The following is a 12,500-nucleotide window of genomic DNA, read 5'->3' on the forward strand; positions in this document are numbered from 1 at the left end:
AACAGTAAAGCTAACAGCATAGGAATAGATAAAGTTAGCATCCTAATTGCTGCAGAAGTTTTGAGCGGTAATTTGTGGACCGAAACCTCATATTTTATGGGGTTTAACGGCATCCTAGTAAACGCTACCTGAGTCTTTGAACTCTGGCAGATGCTCTGCTTTTCATGTGCGTTGCTTCTGCCTATTCCCAGTGTGTCCGAGGCTACATTTATAGATCAGTACATCTTGGGCGGAAAAAAAAGTCTCCATCCCACCATCACTTTTTCAGTTCCTGTTTATTTGATGTACTTCCTGTTTCCTTGATGTTTTACGCACGTTTCTATGCACCCGCAAACAATAATCACATCATAATCACAACACATGGAATTCCCATGTAAGTCGTCTGCCATTTTGGGATTGAGACGGGAGCGGGTTGGGAGGGGGGGGGGTTGGACCCAGAGAGCTCACCTTTCTCAGTTCCCCCACACGCTATCTTTTATACATCAGGGACCCATTGTAAGAGTGGGCCTGCTTCTGAGACCGACACTTCAAAGTGTGACTCCCACATCTAAGGGCTGTTTTATCCTGCCCGAAGACGGAATGCATAATGGAGACAGCACCACTACCACCACTGCACTTTTAATGACTTCTTGATTTATGAATTAAATATGGCCGCCATTTTAACTGGATTACATGTGGATGTGAACTTGTGCGAAGCACGGGTGAACCCAGGTGAACCCCTGGGTGTGCGTGTGTGTGTGTGTGTGTGTGTGTGTGTGTGTGTGTGTGTGTGTGTGTGTGTGTGTGTGTGTGTGTGTGTGTGTGTGTGTGTGTGTGTGTGTGTGTGTGTGCGTGTGTGCGTGTGTGTGTGTGTGTGTGTCTAGAAGGATCAGAGGATCTGTCCATGCTGTACAGGACAGTAACAGCAGCTTTATTTTCTTTTGACTTTTTAAAAAGTCAGTTGGTTGTTTATTTAGCGTCAGAAATTTCAAATCAAATATACCGTTGTGGCCAGATCGTGGAAAAGGAGGTTTGAACTGACAGAGAGGATCCCTTTCATTTAGATCTAGATCTGTACTGACTATTCCGGTGTAAATCAATAACCACGTTATCCCTGGTTGACTCTTAAGCTCGCTGGGCGAGACACCGCCCGTTCCCAGGTTCCTGTCACGCGAGCAGAGTTACGTAAACATCTCCAGCCCCTCTGAACACTTCTGAAGGGGTCTGACCAAGAGATAGAGAGTGGGAGGGATACAAAGAGAGAGAGAGAGAGTGAGAGATTGACCGAGGGAGAGCGAGAGAGAGAGAGGGGAGAAGGAGGTGGAAGGCAGCAAAGGAGATGAAATTAGTTCAAATGAACTAATGTGATTTTTGCTCTAAATCAATTAGGACACATCGAGCTCCCTCTCTCTCTCTCTTTCTGAGGGCTGAGCTCTTTACAAGGACACTGTACACAGAGAGGGAGAGGGGGAGAGAGAGATGGAGAAAGGGTTGGGCCTCCACACACACACACGCAAATAGACATTCACAGGCATGAAACCCCCACCTAACGTTGCCTACCACATTACGTATTTTCAGAGGTCAGACACTGACCCTGTTCGCTTGCACGCAGAGGTATATTGTGCAAGAAATGGCGGCATTGTGTTCCCACTTAAACACTGGCAAAGATGTTGCGCAGGTGCATATCTTGAGATTGCTTAAATCACTTCATCACTTGTATCGAACGTGAACTACTGTGAAAAGTCAAGGTCATGGATCATGAATCGAACCGAGTATCTTTTAGATGTGGAGTCGAAAACCCTTACGCTGTCTTGCTTAAGCTATTTGGCGACATAGGAAATATGAATATGACTGTTGAGCGTGTGATTGCGTTTTCTTTTCAATCTGGCAAGTTCTGTTTTATTTTAGAAGGTTGCCTAAGTCAATGCCGATGCTATTCTTGTTTGGCATGTCAAGAGTTGGCATGGCCACCACAGATTCACAGCTTTAACGCTTTGGCACCTTGAAATGGGAGATTTCAGCATGGAAGATGATGTTAGTGTTTTCAATGTCTCCATGACTTGGACGGAGATAATGGATTATTAGGGACTGATAGACCGTGCCTGTCCAGAATCAAGGTGCCTGCATATCCAGGATTCTAGCTTCCACCTCTTTTGACACACTTTAATTTTTTTTTTTTTTATGTGAATTTCAAAATGACCTATAATTTCAGTTCTTGAAAGGCATTAAGCAATTGTATTTTGCTTTTTCGTATTGCGCTTTTAATACACAAATTAAGCTGTTGTAAACTACTGTTTGGCAGTTTTCACACTTCGGCTAAGCATTTTGCCAGTTAAAAATCTATTTACAAAGAACACTACAAAATGATGGAAAAGGTATGGTTAAAGCCCACGTTCTAAATAAATGTCATATATGGATAGTATGACAGTGATAATCTCAATTCATTAAGAGAATGACATAAACCACAAATGCAAATCATAAAATAATTGACCTGTAAATATATATATATACATATATATATATATATGTATATATATATATAAAAACGACCCTATTCGTGGTCAAAAACTGACACTATTGTGCTATAATAAATAAAAATTAAATAAACCTGAACCTAACTTGTACTTGGAGTTGAAGTTGGAGTTAGAGATCAAACAGATTAGCCAAAATAGGTTGTTTAAGTGCGTCATAATGCCATACATGTAATCCATTTATTCATCATCTCTCTACCTGACGTCTGTCTGAAAGAAGGACGAGGCGAAGGAGATGTTTGGTAAGGTTGTACAGCATTGGTTTAGATGTTCAAAACTATTTAGCTACTTGATTACTTTAAATTTGCCTTAAATGCCCTTCTTTTGTTGGGGTTCATTTATGACCTCAACTGAATTATTTATTTATAATGTGGCTTATTTGTCCTTTAAAATCAATTCTTCAATCCTTCAGTCTTTTATTATCGAGTGACCGTTGATTACATAAACAAATTTTGAGTAGAAAGTAACACATTGGCCAAAATAACTTTGTGCTAACTCAACAACTCTACAATGTTAAAATTTGTACGTTTTTTATGCGGTTTAATAATAATCTATCGTCCGGTATAATGACCTCAATTCTCCTTCCCCAACCACAACTAGAAAAGCAGCAGGACACTCTCAATACATAAATCAATCATGAGACAAATATTTTCATTTTAATAAATGGAAAAACGAGATGGATCCGCTCTGAAGTACAAAGTGGACAGTGACCTACTCTCACACGCATCCCTGCCAGCCCACATCTCAACCACTCATACCTCCCTGGCATTCAGGACTCAGGATTCACTCCCACAACATAAAAAATAATGCAGACATTTATATACACAACTGAAAAAAATAATCAACTCTCAGAAACTCTTTGTGTTCCTCATGTCAATTGCTATATCTCGCTAAAAATAGGAATTAAGTTACCGTAGCTAAAGAAACAAATTAGTCGTTTAGCGCAACATGTTTGCATTGGGTCCCGGCCTACGAGACAATTCAATCAGTTAACCGCATTTGCGACCAGTGTGTGCTATAATACAACCAATATTCAGAGCTAATGTATAGTGCCTAGTATAGTGTGACGGTTCACAAAATACACGGTTTGGTAAAAGCACAGTTTTGGGGTCACGGTTTTCTGTAAGGTTAGGTATGTTTTTGGTAAAGCAAAGGGATGAACAAGGGCCTATTAGAAAATTAAAACACAAAAAAGTTCAAATTTCAACATGCATTTAAGAAAACCGACTATGCTTGTCCTACCTGCCCTAAAGATTTTTTTTAATGATTTATTTTTCAAGTTTACAATCTAACTTGAACATATGCACTCATGTCCCACATATGAAGCAGAGTGAAGCTCCTCTGCCTACAGTCACTTGCCTCCCTCTCTCCTCCCTCCCCCCCTCCCTCCCTCCCTCCCTCCCTCCCAACAATGACCTCAGTCAGCACATCCACAATAAGGAGCTCACTGATCTGATTACACCCGGTCTTCCAATACACTTGGAAGTTAAAGTTTACTAAAAATAAAGAAAACCCCCGTAACAAACACTCAGTCCATTACCGTAAACTTTATCGTGAAAGAATCCTTAATATGGTTAAAGATAAATGTCACAGTTTGCAGTGTGTAGTGATAGTTAATGTGTAAGTGTGAATAAACAGAAGCAGTGTTGATACCAGTGGGGTGATGATGATAATTACATATAACTCAAATAACTTTTCCCCATAATTGTATTTTAGCAGCTTTATTTGATCCATCATGAATCAACAAAATTGCATTTTGTTATGATGATTCAATATCTTTAGAGGGAAACTTTTTCTCAACAAAAACAAGTTAGCAAACTAATCAGTTAAATAATCAAACTTCCCCACCATACCAAAAACCAATGTGTCATAGGAACAACATAGGCTCTGATTATTTTCATTTTTTTGTTTGTAACACTGAAATATGTCTTACTTCTATTATTTAACTTAAGTCTGTTAAAGGTGCTGTAGGTAAGACCCCTCCCTCTTTGCCCCCTCCCTCCCTACGTTTCTCCACCATTGAGAAGACATGCACCTGTGATTGACAGGCGATATGTATTGCCTGAACCAATCAGAGCAGAGATCCCAAACAATATACAAAGCCCTCATTCTTAGAAATATTGCTTCAATATAATTCTTTATTTTTTTACTGAAGTTGTCCACAAATTCCGGGTTGGCGAGGACATAATGTTGCATGTTTTTAACAGCTTTTTTTAAGCTTTTAAAAGCTTAAAGAACATCAAGGTGCGCACAAATTTAATTGGGATGAAAAAAGCTTGTCAGGGAAGGCATTAGGCTTTGGAAAGCTTGAGGCAATGTCAGAGATGCATGTCCTCTCAGTGGAGACTTGACGGTAATAACAGGGTCAATAATTTCCTCAGGGCCATTTCGGCCATGTTGTCCCCTGACTTTTGTTGTCTGAATTATTTCAATATTAGCAGTATAATTTGTTTGTAGATAATCGTATTTGAATTCCAAGGTCTATAGATGCCACTGCTTGCATGGGACGACTAAAAGGCACTTAAATCAACAAAGACACCTTTCATAGCTACAACATGATGGTGCCTTATAATGTAACAATTCTGGTCTGGAGTGTATTGCCTATGCACAGCCCACTGCACCTTTGAAATCGTGTTAATGTGTCATTATCATACACACATAAGATCATCATAGTTGTTCTGTTCAGTGATGTGATAAAATCCTCTACGTCGCTTTGTATAATATGCAATAAACATAGCAAACCGCCGCGAAGGGTCGATATTCATTCATTCATATTGAACAATACCAATGTTCAGTATAAGGCGTGAGACGATTTTTCTTACCTGCCCGTGCCAGTGGTATTCCAGCATTTTGAGGATGGTTCTATAAACACAGTTCAAGATGCCGTTTGTCTAGTTAGAAATGACCACAGATACACGGACACAAACGAACACTTCAGCAGTCGCAGTTTTCTCTCTAGGTGGAGAAGGCAATCCCGTCTGGTATTTGGGGGGACCTGACAAAAGCTTGGCCAAATTTCTCACTGTTCCCATTGCAGTACGCGCACACACATGCACTCATGCATGCAGACACACACACACACACACACATACACTCATGCATTCAGACATACACACACACACACACACACACTCACAGGTACGCCCAGACATACACACAGGTACACACACATACACACACACAAACACAGGTACGAACACACACATACACATATACGAACACATGCACATGCACGCACATAAAACCACAGAAACACACATGCACTCACACATGCGGCATCCACACGGACACACACGTATGCACGTGTCTCCATCCACACACACACACACACACACACACACACACACACACACACACACACACACACACACACACACAGATAAATCCCCCCCGGCCCCCCACACACACATTTCCCACACACTTTTCCCCCACACAGACACACATGTACTTTCTCCAACAGGTTAGTTGCCTTTGACACAAAAAATGCATGTCTCTAATACAGATCTATATCTACAAACAATAATAACACTGGAGCGCGCACCACAGTTCTCGCACTCCCAGCGCGAACATTTCTCGGCCCCGTTGACTTTTTGGCACTTGTTGGCTTGCGACCTGTTCATAATGAACCTGAACCCATTATTTTGAGTCATTGAATTGAAAGAAATAGGGCAAAGAATGAAAGCCACAGGGCCAATTAACAGGCCGTCTTTGATGTATCTCTGCTCCCCCCCCCCCCCCCCCCACACACACACACACACACACACACACACACACACACACACACACTCCTGGTTGGCCACTCAACCGAGGTGTGTCAGTGTCCTTTGTCTTCCCTCTGTTTTTCATTAATAATTCGGAGGGGGTGATGGGCTGAGGTTGGGGGGGGGGAGAGTTCACGTCTGCTAAATCCCCTTCTCTTTCTGTCTTTCCATCGTTCTTACAGTGCCTTTCTATTTCCCTGCCTCTATCAATCTGACTCTCTTTTCTTGATCTCTCTCTATTCTCTCTCTCTCTCTCTCTCTCTCTCTCTCTCTCTCTCTCTCTCTCTCTCTCTCTCTCTCTCTCTCTCTCTCTCTCTCTCTCTTTCCGCCATATCTTGCTCTCTCTCCCATCCCTGACATTCCAAAGGGATGATAGTCTGAGAAGTAAGACATCACAGGTCACTGTGATGTGTTACACAGACATACTCACAGACATAATATACAACATACCAACATAATATACATAATACACAAGGTTAACACACTTTGGACAGATGAGATATATATTATTTTTTTGCAGTGGTAGCAACGCGTATAAATGTTAGGATATAAATGTCCTGTCTCTCTACACTCATAACCCTTTCTGGGATTAATAAATGGGTCATTTGTGTTTTCATAGATGTAATGCATTTTTGTATTAGCATTTAAATTTGAGGCATGTTGACAAATTGAGAATCTAATATTGGATAAGGCCTTATGGCATAAAGGCAACTGACCTGCTTGGATCAGTATGTAAACAAATTACACAAAAGCCTCATCACTTTGCTGTTAACATGATGCTTATCTCTTTATTATGCAAGCTGATGTCCGTAAATGTGCCAATGGATTTTCAATCCTACAGTAAGCCAAAGAAACAGGAACCATTTTAGATGGAGGTTGGTTTTGAAGCTCAGCCTGCGCGCTCCGGAGATGCATTCACGCACTGCAGGACATCGGTCGAACTCCCAGCCGGCAGTCACCGAACCTCAGAATGTTTTAGCAGGAGAACTCTTAATGTCTGTTGTTTTGTTGTTCTTCAATGTCGCTATGTACAAAAAGTAATAAAGATCAATCACACAACGTCACATCCATAGCGTTCTGCGGAAATAGACAATGTCACATGCATTCAATTAACTTAAGAACTCATGAATCAGTAAGTGACGGTATTTCAACAACACTCAAAAAAAAAAAGAAGAAATTCGACAGCTGTAAAAGATTTTTAGAAAGCATGGAAACAAGGAGAATATTATCCAGCGAGTGATTCATGACGAGGGGGTGGGGGGCTGGGCTGGGCTGGAGGCAGCCATAAAGGCATCACTTCTCCCATCTCTGAGGACGAGAATAGAAGGCATCAGTCAAAGGGATGTTGTTCTGTCTGGCCGGCCCGATATCGTCCTCCACATCTCGCCAGTGTGACGATGCGAATGTCACGGTCCCAGTGTATTACTGCAAAGAGAATGTAGTCTGGTCCCCCCCCCCCCCCCCCCCCCCCCCCCCCGATTCACTGGCTGTGATTGATACATGTTATCACTGAATGTTGTGGGCTCAAACCAGATCTCGCTCGACCTCTTAGATCTGCTGTTGTTGTTTTTTGAGAGTGCGTGAAAATCTCTTTTCTCTTTATCGTGAAGTCGTATGTTTAGTTCCATCAGTACCTCCTTTTGTCTCATTTCCCCTTTTTTCCCCCTTATCTGTTTTGGGGAAAACGTTGCTTGTCAGGTTGTTTTTGCTTGTTCTCCATCAAACCCTTTGTGTGATTTATCTGTGATCTTCTCTTTAGCATGACACTCTGGTCTGAGGAACTAGAAAACATCCCCCTTAACCCTTGGCCACGACAAAAGGGGTCTTTCCAGTTCGCTCTCCCTTCAAAGGGAGACCCCAAGTATTAGCTCTGGCAGAACACAAACCGAAGAGAAAGGGGGACTGCCTCTCATGACGACACTGACCCCCTGAATCCACTCTCTATTGTGTGTGTCCCCATCCCCCCCCCCCCCCCCCCCCAACCAGCCATTCCTGTCCTAATCGTCATGTCAAACCCCTAAAAACTAAAAAAAAGACACAAAGGACATGATAAGATCAGAGAGGTAGGCCACTAGTGCCCCCCCCCCCCCCACACACGGAAGGTTCAATGGGAGGACAGGCTTTGATTGGTCTGTCCCATTCAATGTTGGAGCTGGAATCGTGATAACGCATTTGAATTTCATAATTTTGTTTTTGAAACGTTTAAGATACTCAGAAACAGTTACAAAAAGTGAGATGGGTAATTGTTTATTGGCATCATTGGTAAGATATTGAAAAGAGAAAAGAAGAAAGATTTGATGGCGAAATATTGACCAGAAAATCTGAGGTTGAGGGAAGCACCTTATTCCCTAATAGTTCCAATTCTACCGCTCTTCGTTCTCCGTGCTTCCACATTCACTCGCTCAGTGGCGTAACTATCGGTAAGCAGGGTATGCGGGCGCGTACGGGCCCGGGCCAATCAGGGGCCCCAAAAAAATATATAAAAAAAATCGCTGCATACCCCCCCCCCCCCCCCCACGAAGCCCCCGGGGGGGGGGGGGGGGCCCACCTTGAACATCTTGCATACGGGCCCGTCGTTGCCTTGTTACGCCACTGCTCTCACCCATCCATCCACTCACCTACTCATTCACTCACTCATCTCGGTTCTGATTCCTTACAAAGTTCCTCCGCTCTGTCCTTTCCCCTTTGCTTTTGAATCCCATTAGTGCCTGAACTGGGTTTAACTGAAAAAGACTGCAGACTTCACTCAATTAGCCCTAATAAGATTAGCAGGCTGGTATGGGCTGGGAGGTTTAAATGGGCATTCATCTGATAAAGGCTGCAGACTTTTCTCTTCAGGGGTCTCCCTTGTTCAGAGGCCCCTGGCCAACAATTGTTAGGGGTCTAGGTCCCAATGAAAGGATTCACAAAGGCCCAGAGAGAGACTCAGACCACAATGAGTCATCAGGGTGTAATTATAACTAGAAAATATGGAACTCAGGAGGGACCAATCTGAAAGACAGGTTTGAGTATCTGAATTTGCTGACAATACGATTGACATTGAAGCTCTTAATTGTGCCATGAAAAAGCGAAATGTATTGGAAAAATAAAACGTGTGTGTTTGTGTGTGTGTGTGTGTGTGTGTGTGTGTGTGTGTGTGTGTGTGTGTGTGTGTGTGTGGTGTGTGTGTGTGTGTGTGTGTGTGTGTGTGTGTGTGTGTGTGTGTGTGTTTGTATGTGTGGGTTCATATGTGCTTGTGTGTGCTGTGGCATCCCGCCACGTAAACCTTGGCCTGGACGGGCCCGAGGGACCGTGAGAGACGGGATATACCACCCCCACCCACCAGCCGGCGACGGAGAGCATCCCTTTCGCCTCCCCAATCAGGGTGATTGGTGGATACCTGGCCGGTGGCAGGGGAGCCATCTTAAAAGGAGGTCCAGGACAGCACAGCACGGCACGGGAGCAAGGAGGAAGTGTCCGTGTCCGTGTCCGTGTCCGTGTCCGTGTCCGTGTCCGTGTCCGCTAGAGGCTAGAGGCTAGAGGCTAGAGGCCAGAGGCCCACGGACGCCCTAGAGACCACGTCTCCTTCATTGTATTTAAGTTGTACTCAATAAATGCCTTTAACGGCGTATCCGCACGCCTAAAGTGTCGTTCATCCGTGGGACCTGGCCCAACCGAGCACCGGGTTACCACATATGGTGGAGAAGGCAGGCACTGAAGATCCCACTACATCCCCTCGGTAAAGTACCCCACCAATTAAGAATGCAGAACCCGGACGGGACAGACGGCGCCGCCGCCGCGAGAGACGCCTTTGTTTACATGGCAACCCAGTTCCAAGGATAACATAAAAGCTAACTCGAAAGATAGAGAATTGGAGGAAGAAGTCATTTGAATTTGAATGTAATTCGGTTATTCATCATGAAGAATTCATCAGCTGCGTTTTTTAGCAGAAGTTTCGGGAAGATAAATAATGAATCATTTATTTTTTTCCGGTTACATCAAAAAGCGACATGCTTGCATCAAATGAATACCCAGCGTGTAATTGACGCAAAACCACCCATTCCTAGAGCCTTGATCAGATCAGAGTGGGGCCCTTTTTACGGAACTATATTTCACAATACTTCGATTAATAAATATAATATAATAATATAACTTATGATGCAACCACATCTTTAATACAACACCCACGCAAACACAGAAACACACAGACACACACATACCCAGGCACCCCCAGACACGGCCCCAAATAGGGAACATTGACTGAGGAATTAGGGACTAAGTGGCGAGGCCTAATCCCTTGTGATGCCACCTCTATCCTACTGTGTCTCACCGGGTCTCATACCAACACCTCAATATGGCCCCTGTGGCGCTCCCTACTTTCACGGAGGTCCCTCGTCTCGCTCTCTCTCTCTCTCTCTCTGTCTCTCTCTCTCTCTCTCTCCCTCTCCCTCTCCCTCTCTGTCGCGACTTAAGTCTCTCTCTCTCTCTCTCTCACTCTCCCCCTCACTCCCCACTCACTCACTCACTCACTCACTCACTCACTCACTCACTCACTGTCTGGGTGCGTGGGATTGAATAGCTATCTTGGTGGCCTTGAACTAGTCCTCACATCACACACTCACACAAACTGACACGAGATTCACACACACACACACACACACACACACACACACATACACACACATTCCAAAACTAGATACACAGGCACACACACATTCCAAAACTAGATACACAGGCACACACACGTTTACACACACACACACACAAACACTTATACAAAAACACGCACACCCACGCACAAACACAAAACACACACAGACACATATACACACAAATACACACACACCCTTATAAACACACGCACGTACACAAACACAAATATAAACACATAAACACACAAGTCTACACACACACAAACCCAAAAGCACTTTCAGACCACACTGTTATTTAAATAATTGTGTTATATCTCTGGCATGCTGTACCTGAAAATAGTCAAACGTTCCAAGGTTTATACCAGCAGAGAAACGTTGTAGTCTAGTATGTGTGTGTGTGTGTGTGTGTGTGTGTATGTTTGCATGCGTGATTGCATTTGTGTGTGCTTGTGCATGTGTGTGTGTTTATATGTTTGTGGGTGTGTCCATGTGGGCCAGAATGTGTGTGTGTGTGTGTGTGTGTGTGTGTGTGTGTGTGTGTGTGTGTGTGTGTGTGTGTGTGTGTGTGTGTGTGTGTGTGTGTGTGTGTGTGTGTGTGTGTGTGTGTTCCACAGACGGAACAAGGGACAAGGAGATGAGTGAGGAGGTGGCGGAAGGGGAGGAGGAGCAGGAGGAGGAGGAGGAGGAGGCGGAGCAGGAGGAGGAGGAAGAGGAGGCGGAGCAGGAGGAGGAGGAGGAGGAGGAGAATCAGGAGGAGGAGGAGAAGCAGGAGGAGGAGGAGGAGGAGGAGAATCAGGAGGAGGAGGAGAAGCAGGAGGAGGAGGAGGAGAATCAGGAGGAGGAGGAGAAGCAGGAGGAGGAGGAGGAGGAGAAGCAGGAGGAGGAGGAGGAGGAGGAGGAGGAGAAGCAGCAGGAGGAGGAGGAGGAGAAGCAGGAGGAGGAGGAGAAGCAGGAGGAGGAGGAGCAGGAGGAGGAGGACTAGGAGGAGGAGGAGGAGGACTAAGAGGACTAGGAGGAGTCAGGTCAACGATACAGAGACAACATTAGGACATCAAACCCACTGACGGCTCGGTCTCCTAATCCTATTAGCCTCTCAACCCTTTATCTCTCTCTCTCTCTTTCTAGATCTAAAGATCCACCGGAACGTTCTCTGTCGTAATAAGAATGAGACTCGTCGCCACACAGTAATCTGATTAACCATTATTTTAGGAGACAGTTAAGTTCTGTGTTCATCGATATTTTCAGCCGGTGCCATTGTTGGACAAATACCATGCATGCGCACGGCTAGAGGAAAGAGAATTGTCATTATTCTGAAAAAATACGTATACAATAGCATAGGTGTATAAATAGTTATGTATTTTTTTATTTAGTCATTTAACAGACAAATGTATCCAACGTGACTTCCGAGCGAGGATGACAACAATCAAAGCATGTGACCAAAATTTGGGGCCGCAAGATTTCATTTCCAAAAATATAAAACCCCAACTGTACGGTTGGAATTACAACCCAGTGTTTATTCTAAACCGCTAGATCCTAACACACACACACACACACTCACAGACAGACACACACAGACACACACAGACAGACCCACTAAA

The 12,500-nt window shown here is 44.0% G+C and overlaps 1 long non-coding RNA gene across 1 annotated transcript in view; it reads right to left on the reverse strand.

Annotated features, from left to right (window-relative positions):
* Positions 1-7,028: 7,028 nt before the first annotated feature.
* Positions 7,029-12,500, reverse strand: part of LOC115532522 (uncharacterized) — a 20,698-nt gene continuing 15,226 nt past the window's right edge. The window contains exon 3 of the long non-coding RNA XR_003974060.1: positions 7,029-7,696. This is a non-coding gene — a long non-coding RNA (uncharacterized LOC115532522). The remainder of the gene's footprint in view (positions 7,697-12,500) is intronic.

The sequence above is a fragment of the Gadus morhua genome, chromosome 19, assembly GCF_902167405.1.
Source record: "Gadus morhua chromosome 19, gadMor3.0, whole genome shotgun sequence".
NCBI classification, from domain to species: Eukaryota; Metazoa; Chordata; class Actinopteri; order Gadiformes; family Gadidae; genus Gadus; species Gadus morhua.